This window comes from Cervus elaphus, chromosome 14 (assembly GCF_910594005.1).
Source record: "Cervus elaphus chromosome 14, mCerEla1.1, whole genome shotgun sequence".
Classification (NCBI taxonomy): Eukaryota; Metazoa; Chordata; class Mammalia; order Artiodactyla; family Cervidae; genus Cervus; species Cervus elaphus.
Genome location: NC_057828.1, coordinates 69,789,962 through 69,807,134, shown reverse-complemented (window position 1 = coordinate 69,807,134; position 17,173 = coordinate 69,789,962). Strand labels below are relative to the sequence as shown.

At 39.4% G+C, this 17,173-nt stretch overlaps 1 protein-coding gene across 1 annotated transcript in view; it reads left to right on the top strand.

The window, feature by feature from the left end:
- Window positions 1-17,173, top strand: part of KCNK2 (potassium two pore domain channel subfamily K member 2) — a 208,097-nt gene that overhangs the window by 856 nt on the left and 190,068 nt on the right. The gene's annotated exons all lie outside the window — the stretch shown is intronic.

Genomic DNA, 17,173 nt, shown 5'->3' with positions numbered 1-17,173 from the left:
AGAACTAAGGCATTTTAAAATATTTACATTTCCATAATATATTGGTAAGTAATTCTAAAAATCATTTAGATTTCTCTATATAAGACTTCTAACTCCATCTGAATATTGTTACAATCTTGAACATGTGAATCAAGCTCATAATAGCATAATGCTATGTAATTATTAAATATAGCTAAGTCCATAAGCTCTGTGCCTGGCACAGAGTACATACTTGATAGTTGTTGCATGTTGAGTATAGGCTGATGTTGGGTAATAGAACAAGTATCCTGATTGTACAGTAGTCATTTCATATCGGGATTTCACTTTACGAACTTACCCATGAATGTGTGATTAAATTGTTTAACAAAGAACTGTAGAATAATGGTGTTACATTGTTTTGCTGTTTTCAATAAGGAATTGCTTTAAAAATAAAATTTTGAATGGATTTCTATTCCTGGTTGTTTGTGTAACATTGTTTATCTGAAGGGGTAACATAATGCTTCTGGAGCAATTCAGTATATAAAATATCAGTTTAGTTCCAATTAGTATGTAATTTCCAGGAGCTAGTTTGTGGCACTGAGACTTGGAATTAGCAATTTTGGAGCCCCCTCTGCTGAGGATTGATGGGTAGGTCAGGACGTTGGCCAAATCCTCAAATGGGAAGATCATTTTTTAGGTATAAGGGACATGAAAATAAACTGAGAGGTGAGTAGATGAAGAGATTCTTGGAGTCAAGCCAAGTGTTTCTGGAGTGAAAGAAGAGAAGCAGAAAATATGGAGAAAGCCATAGAGTGAGAGAGTGCTGGAGAGGTAATGGAAATTCATTATAGATGTCATCTCTATCTCATATAATGCCAGATAACACTTTTCTAGTACCTCAATTTTTTCCTAGGTCATTTGCTATAGATATTTATCAAACTAACACATGTCCTTCTACTACCACAAGTAGGAAATAAGAATGCTATACACATGATTTTGTTGTGTCTTACTAGAAGTGATGGGAACCTTTGAGTAGGAGATGATGGAAGCTGTAACTAAGCAACAACTGTCATCAAGCTAAAAGATTTTTGAATAATCATATATAACATTTAGATAAGTGTAAATTATCCCAATAACTGTTTAGTCTCCTACTTTCTATGTATTTTACAAGTAATTTATCCAGGCATATCTATCAGGAATGTAACTATAATTAGAACAAGATATTCTATAGGAATCATTTAGAAGTTCTTTTAAGAATTAAAAGGTTGGCTGATACTGTCTGCATGAGCATTTTTTCACATTAAATTCACCCAGATTTATTAGGCAGGATTCTGAGACCTCAGTCAAGAAATGATACAACATTGGAGGAGTCTTAAGCCTTCATTTTTAAGGAACAGAAAGGGATCTGATTACAATCTGAAAGCCAATGTATGGTAGACTGATTTTGAGGATTATCTTCAAAAGGAAAATATAGGTATAGGATGTGTCCCCCCCCCGCCCCCACCAGTACTGATCAGAATATAGTTATTGATAACAAATAATAATTTGAATTTTTATGGCATAGTATAATCTTTCCTAGTTAGTTGTTTGACATCAGAAACATCTATTGCTGAACTGTTTAAGATTTGCTGTATTAGGAGGAATAAACTCCTTGCCACTCCTACTACTGGTAGATGAGGAGGTTTAACGTGGAGGGAAAAGAAAATATTTTGAATCAGACAAATGTGCATTGGAATTCCAGATTTCTCATTTATAAACTGTGTGACCTTGAGCAAATTACTTAAACTCTAAATGTCTGGTTTCCCATGCAGAAATGGGGTTAATAATTCCCTTTTAGAATTATTGTAAATATTAAGTGAGATAATTTATGTCAACTGCTTGGCCTGGTAAGATGGTTAAACTACATGAGCTTTGGAGATCTTTCTAGTTTTCTCATTCTAGTAATTCTAGATATTTGCATGGTGATGCCAAGTCGCTTCAGTCGAGTTCCGACTCTGTAAAATCCTATGACCTGCAGCCTGCCAGGTTCCTCTGGTCTGTAGGATTCTCCAGGCAAGAATACTGAGTGGATTGCCATGCGCTCCTCCAGGGGATCTTCCCCACCCAAGGATGCAACCAGCCTCTCTTATATCTTCTGCATTGGCAGGCAGGATCTTTACCACTAGCGCCTCCTGGGACGCCTTAGATGTTTGAGTGAGTGAGTGAAGTCGCTCAGTCGTGTCCGACTCGTAGTGACCCCATGGACTGCAGCCTACCAGGCTCCTCCGTCCATGGGATTTTCCAGGCAAGAGTACTGGAGTGGGCTGCCATTTCCTTCTCCAGGGGATCTTCCCGACCCAGGGACCGAACCTGGGTCTCCCGCATTGTAGACAGACGCTTTACCGTCTGAGCCATCAGGGGAGTCCTTAGATGTTTAAAATAATGTAAATTCCTTGCTTGCGCTAAAATGCTATTTGAAGATGTGACTCAGTAGAATTATCTATTCTCCACCTAGTGGGTGCCTCATAAGAAAATTGTAAAGCAAAGCTATTACAAGTGTAGTAAAAGAATAAGGCAATCAGAATGTATGATTTGAAAGTAAAAAAGGGGTTTTGTGATGTTCTTGATGTGTTAAGTTCAGTCGCTCAGTCATGTCTGACTCTTTGCGACCCCATGGACTGCAGCACACCAGACTTTTCTGTCCATCATCAACTCCCAGAGTTTACTCAGACTTATGTCCATCAAGCTGGTAATGCCATCCAACCATCTCATCCTCTGTCGTCCCCTTCTCATCTGTCTTGATCTTTCTCAGCATCATGGTCTTTTCCATAGAGTCAGTTCTTTGCATCAGGTGGCCAAAGTATTGGGGTTTCAGCTCCAGCATCAGTCCTTCCAATGAATATTCAGGACTGATTTTGATGTGTTAGGTGGTCTAAATTAATCTGATTGACTATTCTGCAGTCTTCAATGACTAAGATACTGTAAACACTGGGTTGGCCTTGGCTAATGAATTTCCTCTTTCCTGTTTTTAACCACTTTAGGAAACCCACCGTAGCCAACAAGGTCATTCTCAGGGGAATCAGTTTTGGAGAGTTTAAGGACATAAAATGTTCATCTTCAAAATTTTTCCTATGACATCTTCCTATGGTGTCTACAAAAGTACAAGTTTTAAGGGGATGGTATATTTTGATGATTTAATTTATTGTGTCCATTTGTTACCAGCATAAGTGCAAAGCACTTGGCAGAACCGTCATTCTTATACTAGTGCTTAAACTAGCCTAAGCAATGTTTACACATCACAGATATGAAATAACAATCTAGCTGATAGATTTACTTTCTGGAAAGTTGCGAGTGTGCGTGGACATGCTCAGTTGTGTCTGACTGCAACCCAATGGACTGTAGCCCCCAGGTTCCTCTGTCCATGGGATTCTTCGGGCAAGAGTACTGGAGTGGGTTGTCATTACCTACTTCTGGGGATCTTCCTGGCCCAGGGATCGAACCCGCGTCTCTTAAGTCTCCTGCATTGGCAGGTGGATTCTTAACCAGCTGCACCATCTGAGAAGCCCATATAGAGAGTTACTATGTATTAAGGAGAGTGTCATTAGTAGCTATTAAAGAAAATATTATCTTGCATCTGTTTAGTGCCATTTTCTTTTAAAAATGTTTCTACATATATAACTTCATTTTTTCTCATCTTTGAAGTAGAGAGGGATGCTACATTTACTTTACTTACTGCACAATATGAATAATAGTTCAGAGATTAGGCAGAATTGTCTGAGGAGATTAAATATGAAATAAGATTTTTCACCTAGTATAATTTATCTAATGGTTTTATGACTATCTCTGATTTTTATCTAGATAATGAGACTCATCTGCTTATCTCATACCTTAGTAGGACCCTTAAACTTGAGCAGTAATTAAAATTTACCATGTTTGGTGCCTTCTATGGAGGCCCAACCAATCAGGCACACAAAAAGAGATACTGAAACTAGGTTCAACCCCAGTTAGGCATGCAGAAAATCTGTGCTGTTGGAGTTCTCTGGATCCTCTACTATCAGTATTATCCTAGACACTTCTAGAGAGTAAAGTTGTTGAGACTTGCTCTTTGTTTTACAAAGGAGTCAAGGCCACAGTCAATGCTCTTGGCCATCTTCTTTATCTAAAATGATATGGATCTGGGTAATTTTATATATCTTATAGTTTTTCATTTATATGCTATATAAACAAATAAGCATATATATATTTATGCATATATACAAAGGTCAAAGGTTGATAAACTACATCTTATAGGCATAGATACAGAGACTCTGGGTATGGTTATATGTGTTGATTTGTGTCTAATAATCAGAAGCCTTTCTTGGTGTGACTGAAGATTTTAGCCGGCAAGAACCACAGTGTACAGATACAAGAGAAAACCAGAAAACTATACAGCAGCAAGGTCCATATATCTTACACAAGTTATCCACTAGGTATTTTGAAATGAAATGCATTGATTTTTTTTCTTAACAGCAACCCCTTTTGTACAATATTGTGTTAGCTCAGTTCTTAATTTTCTTTTCATTTAAAAGCTTAACGTTGCCACATGTTCTGTATAATACTTCTGGTTGATGACATTTTATGAAAAATGTTGCCTTCAAGAGGAAACTTTGGAACCGAGGGCTTAGGCACATTTTGAATTGAATAGATTGAAGCTTCGAGAAAACCTTGATCTGCGTGAAAATGGCTCAGAGAGCAGCATCCTTATTACTCCTTTCTCCTGTGACGGAAACAGCCTCTCAGATTAGACTTGGTGCAGCAGAGCTAATGGAGGTGCAATTACAGGTCATTAAATAGCAAGATGCCAAAGTGTTTTGTTTCCATTATGCTGTTTTTGTTCTTTTGAAATCCAAGGTGACAGGTCAAGCTGAATTGAACAGTCATGTATAAAAGCAGACAGTAAACTTTTCACACCTTGACATTTTAAGAGTTCCGAGTAGTGCAATCCTGAAAAAGTTCTTGCTTTTCTTTCTTTATGCTTTGAAGTTTTTTTGTTGTTTTTTGTTTTTTGGAGAATGGTACAAGATTCGTTAGGTCCTCCCTTGTAGCTCAGATGGTAAAGAATCCGCTTGCAGTGCAGGAGACCTGGATCAATCCCTGGGTCAGAAAAATCCCCCGGGAAGGGAATGGCTACCCACTCCAGTATTCTTGCCTAGAGAATCCCATGGACAGAGGAGCCTGCTGGGCTATAGTTCATGGGGTCGCAGAGTCGGACATGATTGAGCGACTAACATTTCACTTCACGGGATTCTCACCTGTCCATTTAAGATAGTCTGCTCACAAAAAACAAGATTTTTATATTGTTTATATGTCTTAGATTACTAAACAATGTACATAATATAAAATTAACTGATATTTCTGTGCATATATCTGTGAGTTCTGACAAATATATAGAGTCTTGTAACCATCACCACAATCAAGATAAAGAACAGCTCCTTCATTGCCAAAATATTCCCTCATGCTGCCAGTTTGTAGTAAAAACCTCCCCATCCCCAACTCCTGGGGACACTTTTCCGTTTTAGTCTCTATAGTTTTGCCGTTTCCAGAAAGTCATACAAGTGAAATAATACAGTTTGCAACCTTTTGAGTCTGGTTTTCCCCTTTTCCAGAAAATCATATAAGTGAAATAATACAGTTTGCAACCTTTTGAGTCTGGTTTTCCCCTTTTCCAGAAAATCATATAAGTGAAATAATACAGTTTGCAACCTTTTGAGTCTGGTATCTTTCACTTAGCAGAATGCAATCGTGATTCATCTGTGTCTGTCAATAGTTTGTTTCTTCTTACTGCCTAGCAGTATTTTATTGTGCCAGAGTTTGTTGATTTATTCACCAATGTAGAACCCTCAGACTATTTCTAGTTTTTGATGATTATAAACAATGCTGTTGTAAACATGATGCACTGTCAACACAGGGTTTTGTGTGAATGTGTTTTCATTTTTCTAGGGTAAATGAATTCCTAAGAATGAGGTTGCAGCTAATATGGTAAGTGTGCATCTAAGTTTATAAGAAACTGCCAAACTGTTTTCCAAACCGACTTTACCAATTTTCATTCCCACCAACAAAATGTAAGAGTTCTGGTTTCTCTGCCTCCTCGTCAGCGCTTGGCATCACTGGTCAGTTTTATTGTCTGTTTTGTTCTTTTTATTTCTTATCCTCTCTATCGAGCTTACCACCCCAAAATTGTGCCCTGTTCACAAATGGTTTTATTCGTCTCAAAAAGAAGAAAAAGAAGCGTGTGATGGCATCTCACTACGACTTTAAGGTGGTGAGCAGTTTTTCACATGCTGATTTGTGACCTAAATATCTTTTTTGGTGAAATGTTTGTTCAAACCTCTTGTCCATTTTTTACTAGATAATTGTTTTCTGGTGATGAAAGTAAAATCCAATGAGGCAAAGAACAGTATTGTGTAGGAACCTGGAATGCAGGGCCATGAATCAGAGAAAACTGGATGCGGTAAAGCAGGAGATGGTAAGAATAAACGTCAACATCCTAGGAATCAGTGAACTAAAGTAGACGGGAATGGGCGAATTGAATTCAGATGACCATTATATCTACTACCGTGGACGAGAATCCCATAGGAGAAATGGAGTAGCCCTCATAATCAACAAAAGAGTCCAAAATACAGTACTTGGGCGCAACCTCAAAAATGACACAATGATCTCGGTTCATTTCCAAGGCAAGCTATTCAGCATCACAGTATGTTGACTCCAAGTCTATGCTTCTATTGCCCATGCTGAAGAAGCTGAAACTGATCAGTTCTATGAAGACCTAGGAGACTTCCTAGAACTAACACCTAAAAAAGATTTTCTATTCATCGTCAGGGACTGGAATGCAAAAGTAGGAAGTCCTGATATACCTGGAGTAGCAGGCAAGTTTGGCTTTGGAGAGCTAAATGAAGCAGGGCAAAGGCTAACTGAATCCTGCCAAGAGAATGCACTAGTCATATAGCAAATACCATTTCTCAGCAACACAAGAGACAACTTTACATATGGACGTCACCAAGTGGTCAATACCGAAATCAAATTGTTTACATTCTTTGTAGCCAAAGATGGAGAAGCTGTATATAGTCGGCAAAAACAAGACCTGGAGATGACTGTGGCTCAGATCATCAGCTTTTCATAGCAAAATTCAGGCTTAAACTAAAGAAAATCAGGAAAAACAATATGCCAGCCAGGTATGATTTAAGTCAAATCCTGTATGAATTCGCAGTAGAGGTAAAAAATAGATTTAAGGGACTAGATCTAGTTAACAGTGTGCCTGAAGAACTGTAGACAGAGGTCCATAATATTGTACAGGAGGTGGTGAGCAAAACCACCCCAAAGAAAAATAAAAGCAAGAAGGCAAAGTGGTTATCTGAGGAGTCTTTACAAATAGCAGACTAATGAAGAGAAGTGAAAAGCAAAGGAGAGAGGGAAAGGTACATCCAATTAAATGCAGAGTTCCAAGAAATAGCTAGAAGAGACAAGAAGGCCATCTTCAACAATGCTTAATAATAGAAGAAAACAGCAAAAGGGGAAAGACTAGAGCTCTCATCAGGAAAACTGGAAATATCAAGGGAGCATTCCACCCGAAGATGGGCACAGTAAAGGATAAAAATGGTAGAGACCTAGTAGACACTGCAGAGATCAAGAAGAGATGGTAAGAATACATGGGGGAACTGTATTAAAAAGATCTTAGTGAACTGGATTATTATGATGGTGTGGTTAGTTACCCAGATCCAGACATTCTGGAGTGCAAAGTTAAGTTGGCCTTAAAAGGCACTGTTGTTAATAAAGCTAGTGGATGCAATGAAATTCCAGCAGAACTTTTCACATTTCTAGTGGATTATCCCATCAAAGTTTTGCACTCATTATGTCAGGAAATCTGGAAGACCCAGCAGTGGCCACAGGACTGGAAAAGGTCAATCCTCATCCCAATTCCCAAGAAGGGTAGTATCAAAGAATGTGCTAACCGTCGGACAATTGTACTCACCTCCTGTGCTAGTAAGGTCATGCTTGAAATCTTGTGTGCTAGGCTTCAGCATTATGTGAACCAAGAACTTCCATTTTTCCAAACTGGGTTTAGAAAAGGAAGAGGAACTAGAGATCAAATTGCCAGCATTCGTTGGATTATAGAGAAAGCAAAGGAATTTCAGAAAAACATCTCTCTCTGTTTCATCGACTACATTAAAGCCTTTGACTGTGTGGATAACGACAAACTGTGGAAAGCTCTTAGAGAGATGGGAATACCAGACCACCTTACCTGTCTCCTGAGAAACCAGTATGTGGGCCAAGAAGCAACAGTTAGAACCCGGTATGGAACAATTGATTGGTCCAAGACTGAGAAAGGAGTATGATAGGGCCATCTGCTGTCACCCTGTTTGTTTAACCTATGTGCTGAGCACATCCTGACATTCTGGGCTGAATAAGTTACTAGCTGGAATCAAGATAGGCAGGAGAAACATCAACACCCTCAGATATGTGAATGATACCACTCTAATGGCAGAAAGTGAAGAGGAATTAAAGAGCCTCTTGATGAGGGTGAAGGAGAAGAGTGAAAGAGCTGGCTTAAGACTCAATATTAAAAAAAACTAAAATCATGGCATCCAGACCCATTACTGCATGGCATATAGAAGGGGAAAAGGTGGAAATAGTGACAGATTTTATACTGTTCATGGGAATGGCCACCTGATATGAGGAACTGATTCTCTAGAAAAGATTCTGGTGCTGGGAAAGATTGAAGGCAGGAGAAGAGGATGACAGAAGATGAGATGGTTGGATGGCATCACTGACTCGATGGACATGAATTTGAGCAAGCTCTGGGAGCTGGTGATGGACAGGGAAGCCTGGCATGCTGCAGTCCATGGGGTCACAAAGAGTCAGACACGACTAAGCGACTGAATTGAACCAAGTGACAGATTTCCTCTTCTTGGGCTCCAAAATCACTGCAGACGGGGACAGCAGTGATGAAATCAGAAGACAATTGCTTCTTGGCAGGAAAGTGATGACAAATCTAGACAGTGTGTTGAAAAGCAGAGATGTTACCCTGCCAACAAAGGTCTGCATAGTCAAGGCTATGATCTTCCCAGTGGTCATGTACAGTTGTGAGTTGAACAGTAAAGAGGGCAGAAGGCCAAAGAATTGATGCCTTTGAACTGTGGTGCTGGAGAAGACTGAAAGTCCCTTGGACAGCAAGGACATCAAACCAGTCTATCATAAGAGATATTAACCCTGAATATTCACTGGAAGGACTGATGCTGAACCTGAAGCTCCAGAATTTTGGTCATCGAATGTGAATAGATGACTCATTGGAAAAGTCCCTGATGCTGGGAAAGATTGAGGGCAGAAGGAGAAGAGGGTGTCAGAGGATAACATGGCTGGATGGCATCACCGATGCAATGAACATGAATTTGGGCAAACTCTGGGAGGTGGTGAGGGACAGGGAGGACTGCAGTGCTGCAGTTCATGGGGTCACAAAGACTCAGACATGACTGGGTGACTGAACAACATTTGTTTTCTTATTGTTACTTTGAGAGTTCTTTAACTTATGGTATAAATCCTTTGTTGGATTCGTGATTTGAAGATATTGTCTGTAGTTTATTTTTTACTTTCTTAACCATCTTTTATAGAGAAGGTGATTTTAGTTATGATGCAATATAATCAGTCTATTATTTTCTTATAGATCAAGTTGCTAATGTTATTCATAAGAATTCTTCGCAACCCAAACACATGAACATTCTCTCCTGTGTTTTATCAAAAGATTTATAATTTTATGAATTATAAATTATAGACCCATGATCCACTATAAACTAATTATTTAAATAGGATATGAAGTGTGGGTTGAGGCATATAATTTTGCATATGAATTTCCAATTGTTTTGGGCTTCCCAGGTAGCACTAATGGTAAAAAACCCACCTGCCAATGCAGGAAATATAAAAGACATGGGCTTGATCCCTGGGTCTGAAAGATCTCCTGGAGGAGGGCATGGCAACCCACTCCACTATTCTTGCCTGAAGTATCCCATGGACAGAAAAGCCTGGTGGGTTATAAAATCGCATAAGACTCTGATACAACTGAAGTGACTTAGCACACACACATCCAATTGTTTCAGCACCATTTGTGAAAAAGACTTACCTTTTATCCACAGAATTGCCTTTGCACTTTTATTAAAATTCAATTGACTATATTTTTGTAGGTCTTTTTCTGGACTTTCCATTTTGCCCCATTATTTTATGTGTGTAAACTTTCACTAAAACCATACCATCCTAAGTAGATTCTTTACTGTCTGAACCACCAGGGAAGCCCTAAGTATTGATATGATAAAATGAGCTTTTTTATCCTTATTCCACTATTATCAACAACTGATCATAGTATAGTTTTCTCCAATAAAACTTAGACTCCAAGCAATTTTGATAATAAAAAAGAAGCAAACACAAATATAGAGAATAAAGAAGAAACAAACACAATGGGAAGAGAGAAGGGGGGAAGAGCAATATAGGGGTAGGAGAGTAAGAGGTGCAAACTGTTAGGTATAAAATAAGCTACAAGGATACACTGTACAGAACAGGAAATAGCACATATTTTATAGTCACTCTAAGTGGAGTATAACTTCTAAAAATTCCTAATCACTATGTTATATACCTATAACATATAATATAGCACATCAACTGTACTTCAATTTCAAGAAAAAGGAAATAAATTAGGAGGCCCTTTTCTGTTTGATAGAGTAATATCATCTTACTTTTAAAATCTTATGAACAGATAAAACTACCTACTTGTACAATGTGTTTTTTACCTTTTCTGAAGCAAAAAAACAGACTTGAAAAGATAGGTTGCAATTAGAGATGTTGTGTTGCATATTAAGTTCACACACACAAAAAACACCTACCTCTATGTGAAAAGGGTCTCTTTCTCCCATTAAGAAGCAGCCATGAGCAGTGCTCAAATATGTCCAGTATGATAGCATCTGGCTTCCCTGGTGGACCAGTGGTAAAGAATCCGCCTGAAATTCAGGAGACACAGGTTTGATCCCTGGGTTGGAAAGATCCCTTGAAGAAGGAAATGGCAACCCACTGCAGTATTCTTGCCTGGCAAATCCCATAGATAGAGGAGCCCGGCAGGCTACAGTCTATGGAGTCTCAAGAGTTGGACAAGACATAGTGACTAAACAACAGCAGTGATAGTGTCTGTTGTAAGTGGCTCGTGTCTGTTAGTTGCATATCTGTTTTCATTGGTCAATGCTGATGCATTCTTTTTTTTTTTGGCTGCACATCTTGGCAAGTGGGATCTTAGTTCCCCGATCAGGTATCAACCCTGCTCCCCCTGAACTGGAATAATGGAGTCTCAGTCACTGGACTGCCAGGGAAGCCCTCTGATGCATTAATGTTTGTTAAATATTAAAAACTCACTCTGCTCATGAATATTAACATAATACTTAAAATTTTCCTTTGGAACATATTTCATTTAATTCATCTCCTATATGGTTGGAATTAGAGATTGAGCATTGGCAACATTCGGACACACCACCCACAATTCTTTTAGGGGGCAAGGAAGGAAGACTGTCAGAGGGACTTATTTATTTATTTTTTAATTTAATTTAATTTATTTTTTAATTGGAGGCTAACTACTTTACAATATTGTGGTGGTTTTTGCCGTACATTGACATGAATCAGCCACAGGTGTACATGTGTCCCCCATCCTGAAGCCCCCTCCCACCTCCCTCCCCATCCCATCCCTCAGGGTCATCCCAGTGCACCAGCCCTGAGCACCCTGTCTCATGCATCGAACCTGGACTGGAGAGCTATTTCACATATGGTAATACACGTTTCAATGCTTTTCAGAGAGACTTATTTTAAAGATGCTTAAGGTCATCTCTTTTTGCATTGTCGGTTTTTCAGAACGCTTGGTTGTGTTCCTTGGAGAATGCTCCAGCTGGTTTGCCTCTGTTATGCTTTTCTCCCTTTCTTTGATGTGATATTGTTGTTTTGCTTTTTAAAAAGAAAAAAAAATGTTAAGAGGATTTAGTTCATGACTCATCATAGATCACTTGGTCAAAGTTCATAGTATTAACTGTCTTTCCTCCCTTATTGAATGGGCGTGCATCTTTCATCATTTGTGGCAATCCTTTGGTAGCTCATTAGCTGTCCTTCAGAAGTGTGATGCTTTGGATATTTTCAGTGGGGCCTTCTTTGAGGATAGTTTTATGCTGTGAACTCCATTAAAACTGTTTGGGACCAATTTATTGGGTAAGTGTATCAAGCTTGGAAATATTATTAATAGTCAAAGATAAAGTCTGATTATAAAGACTTCTAGACTACCTTTCTTGAATGTCTATCTTTCTTGAGTGACAGCACCTATTTTCTTGTGGGGCTTGTATACCATCTCAGAAGCCAACTTCAAAAGAGGGATTCCAAGAATATTTTCAGCATCAATACTTTAGATGTCAATGGTTTTCCAGTGTGATTGTTTCGAGATGGTAATCATTTGAATGTGGGAATTCTAGAAAGTTCCCTTTATACTTTATTCTTTGTTCCCATCATATGGGTACGTGAGTGCTAACTCACTTCAGTCATGTCAGACTCTTTGTGACCCCATGGACTGTAGCCTGCCAGGTTCCTCTGTCCATGGGAGTTCTCCAGGCATGAATACTGGAGTGGGTTGCCATGCCCTTCTCCAGGGGGTCTTCCAAAACCAGGGATAGAACTCCCGTCTCTTATGTCTCCTGGATTAGCAGTGGGGTTCTTTACCATGAGTACTGTCTGCGAAGCCCTCCGATCACATATACTCAGACAAATAATTAGGATTAAAAAACCTTTAACTAAAATGTCATACATAGGTTATCATCTCTTAATTTCACTTATAAGACTCCTGGTCTGCCTAACTCTAATAATCAAATCCATTTCAATAGTGAAGAGAAGATTTAGTCATTTCAACAGCTTCAAATGATCTAATTTTAAAAAATCACAGAGTGTATGTTTTCATTGATAGATGATAGCTGGGTATTGGATATTAACAACATTTTTAAAACTTTATGGTAATTGTCATCTTTGTTTGGACAGTGAGAAAATTATGCTTGAGGTAGTCATGTGAAGTGCTTATGATTTTCAACCTATAAATTTGCATGTTTAAGAAATATGATTTGATTTTCCTTTAAAGTGAACTTAACTTTTAGTTTACATTCCCTGTTTTATTTGAGAGAAATTTAATCTTGGGTTAATTTGGAGTTTCTCCCGTTGTTTCAGGGTCTTTTCAGTCAATTCAGGATCTTCTCAAATCCTGAATTTGGCAGATTTCAGCAGTCTAAGTCCTTGGCATGGATATCTTGTCATCTCTCTTGGTAGCACTGGCAAGATTGTGCCATATCTGATTATTGAGTCCTCAAAAGTTGTATCCTCCTTGTCCTAAACATCAGAACTCATCAAATCTGCTTTGGCAATTTCTCAGCCCATCTCAGGAGACACGGGAAATGTGTGGCCATTCCCTTATGCCATTCTGGGTCCACGGGGCTCTCTGATGCCATGTTCATCCTTTTCTGGAAACCTTAACGCAGCCTTTGCTACTCAAATGCTGCCATGCCAAGCATGGCATAATGTATTTTAAAGAAATGTGCTGCTTACTGGAATCTGCGAAGTGAGTTTCAGGTTGCAGGCTCCTGTGGGATTCCCCAAATCCATCTGAGGAGGTGGATTCTCCCCGTGGCTGACTTGGTCTAGTGTTGGGGGAGGGTACAGGGCCCCTTCCCAAGGATTCAAGAGCATCTAATCTCACTTTCTCTCTCTGCTATTTGTCTCCTTTTCCCAGCCCAGATTATCTTTACGTTCTCTGAAATAGAAAAGAATAAACCTTGAATTTCATACATCATGATTTCCCCACCTTTAATGTTTTTTTTTAAACTTTTTATTTTGTATTGGAGTATACAGTCAATTAACAAGCAAAGCTGTGATAGTTTTAGGTCCATCCACCTTTAATGTTTATATAAAGACTTTGGCTTCTGAAACACAGAAGTCAGTGATTTTCTTTGTTCTTTCCATCCTAGAGGCTGTAAATTTAGAACTGATTTCATCAACAGGAGTAGAATTTCATCAGTAAAAAGAAATGACTAGGAATGAAGAGAGACCATCCAGTTATATAATATCCAAGTAGGAAGAGTATGGTTGTGTATGCATGGCGTTCCTCAGCTTACAGAGTTTTAAACTGAAGGAAGTGGCCCTAAAATGTGGGGCTTCCACTTTAATGGAGCTATGGCTACTGTGAAACAACTGTGGAAACCCCTTTCAACTGACCCATCTTGTCTTTTAGAAACTTTCTCTAAGGCTTCGTTTGCTTTTTGTTGTTGCATTTTTTCCCCCGTACAGTTAAATTAGGAAAGAAATCTCTTCTTGGAAATACACAGGCTCTTTGGGCTCTAGCCAACTCTATTACAAAGACATCTTTCTGTGTACCTCTATTTAACAAAGAGAATTCCTGCTGTATTATCCAGCTGTGCATAACTGAACGTGTCAGTTCAGTGACTCTTTAATGAATCTCTTTTCAGCGTCTGCCCTCTGGCCATAAGTATGTCACTTCAATATTATTTTATGGTTTGAATTGAGTTACATGGAAACATTTTGAGAATGGAAAGACATGACAGTATTTTACTGTAAATAACTGCACAACAGTCATAGTCAAGTGGGCTGGTTAGTGAACCTGGGCATGTTGCAGGCAGATTTAGCATCTAAGGATATGTATCCCAGCTAAAGTCCATCCATCAGCAGGTGCCTTTCAGTGAGCACCAAATTCCTAAATTGGTTTTGACACTGGTGTTGACTAATGATGGGAGGGGTGCAAAACAATTATACATCTAAAGAAAATAATTTTTAGTTTACCAGACACTCTTTTCCAGGTGAGAAAATTTGGATGAGAGAAGCTCAAAGCTCGGTTAATCTACTGTAGCGATTATGCTTGACTTCAGATAGCCGACCCTAAATTTTACACTATGCGCTGTTTTGTTTTGTCTCCGACCACCACACCCTGCTGCTTTTGATGTCTTGTCATTAGGACACAGAAGAGAAGGGCCAAATCTGCATACCCAGCGCTGAGGATCCCCGCCCGCCTCCCACTAGTGCAAGTACAACTACCATGGGCAGCAGCGGCTGCCAAGACGCAGGCAGGAGAAGGGGCCTGTGCCCCCTTTGAGGATGGGGACATTTATTTTGATTCTGACAAAGTAGGGGTGGCATGAGGTTCCTGAGGCAGGTGTCGGGACCTGATGGGGTGAATGCTTCTGCCAGGCGCAGCCCTGCCCTGACACCGTATGGACTCATAAGCCACAAGGACTAAGACAATGTCTGATGGGGCCCGTATTTGTTGAGGACTTCCAGGCTGGGGCCACGTCAGGTGTCCACACAGCATCCGTGTCATCTGCTCATGGTGTTTGGTTCAGTGGTAAGGGGCTCAGTCTTGCAGGTCCCCCTGCCCAGAGAATGTGCTGGCGTCTGGCACTGTGTAGACCAGTGCACTCCTCTAGGTTTAGCAACACTGCGCGCATGTGTGCTAAGTCACCTCAGTCATGTCTGACTCTTTGCCACCCAATGGACTGTAGCCCGCCAGGCTCCTCGGTCTATGGGATTCTCCAGGCAAGAATACTGGAGTGGGTTGCCATGCCCTCCTCCAGGGGAATCTTCCTGACCCAGGGATCAAACCCGTGTCCCTGCATCTCCTGCATTGCAAGTGGATTTTTTACCTCTGAGCCAGGAGGGAAGCCCCTTATCAACCTTGCTTTCATGAAAAAAATGCTTGTGCTGGCCCAGGTTCCTGCAGCAATGTAGGTTTTGAAGATGACTTGCAGTTTTCTTCTGAATTTTTTCTCACACTATTCTATGATTTCTCAAAATCTTACCTATGCACTAAATATCACCTCCTTCATAAAGCTTTTCATGTCTGAAATTCCCACTGAACAAATGTTACTTAAATGTTAAAGAGCTCTAAGTGAGAAAGGGGAAAAAAAAACCCTTAATGATTCATGAATTGTTTTTGCTGTGTAGGAGACTATCTGACTGCTTATTAGACATGTATTAGTGATACCAAAGTCTTCATCATCATCCCCACCTACAAGAGCTAATAAATTAATAGCCCACAACCTAGCAGACTTCTGCAACTTTTTTCTTGCTCAGACAAGCATACGTATCTCTAGGAGTTTATCTTTTTACTGAAATAAAATTATATTATACACATGACATTGCAATTGTGTATTTAGCTTAACAATAAGCCCTGGACATAAACTGTTTACATGGCAACATGTCTAGTGGCCAAGGCTTCAGGGTCACACTGCCTAAGTTCAAATACAAGCCCTGGAGCTAAATATTGTGTAACTTTGGGAAAGTTATTTAACCTCTTAGTTTTCTCATTTGTTAAATGAGCAGTAATAAATCATTTGAACCTCCTGGGGTGGTTGTGATGGTTAAGTAAGTCAGTACGTATAGAGCGCTTACAAGGGCACACTCAATGACTGTGGGTGTTACACATTGCCTGCGTGGGTCAGAAAATATGTATATACACACAACTTTAATTTTACGTACATGAGATTATCAAAATGTTTTCATTTCAGTATATTTCCTTTTTGTGTCTCCTTTTAGTCTATTTCTTTTTCTTCCCATATTTGCCTCTTTTGCTCCTACCACTTGATGTAATATCAACATCAGCAAGTATAAACCCTCTTAACAGGACTTTCCTGTGGTCCAGTGGCTGAGAATCTGTCTTGCAATGCAAGGAACATCAGTTCAATCCCTGGTTAGAGAAGAAAGATCCCACATGGTGCAGATCCACTAAGCTCTCTAGCTGCAACTACTGAGTCTGTGCACTACAAGAGAGTCTGCACGCCAAAACAAAAGACCCCGCTTGATGCAATGAAGTTCCTGCATGCTGCCACTAAGACCCAGCCAAATAAATAAATTAAAAAAAAAAAAACCCTTAACTACGGTCACCGTACATGAATTTTCTGTAAATTCCCTGATGATTATTGAACCAGATCTCACATGTATACTTATACATATAATATGTGCACACATCTATGTGCACATAGATGCTCATGTGTGTATGTTTGTGTCATTGTTTGCACTGCAAAAGTGAAACCATATTATATACACTTTTTTGGCATCTTATTTTTCTCATGCATTGATTGCTTTTGGGAACCCCTGAAGGTTAGCATATATGAACAGTAATATTGTGCCTTGTGGATTACCT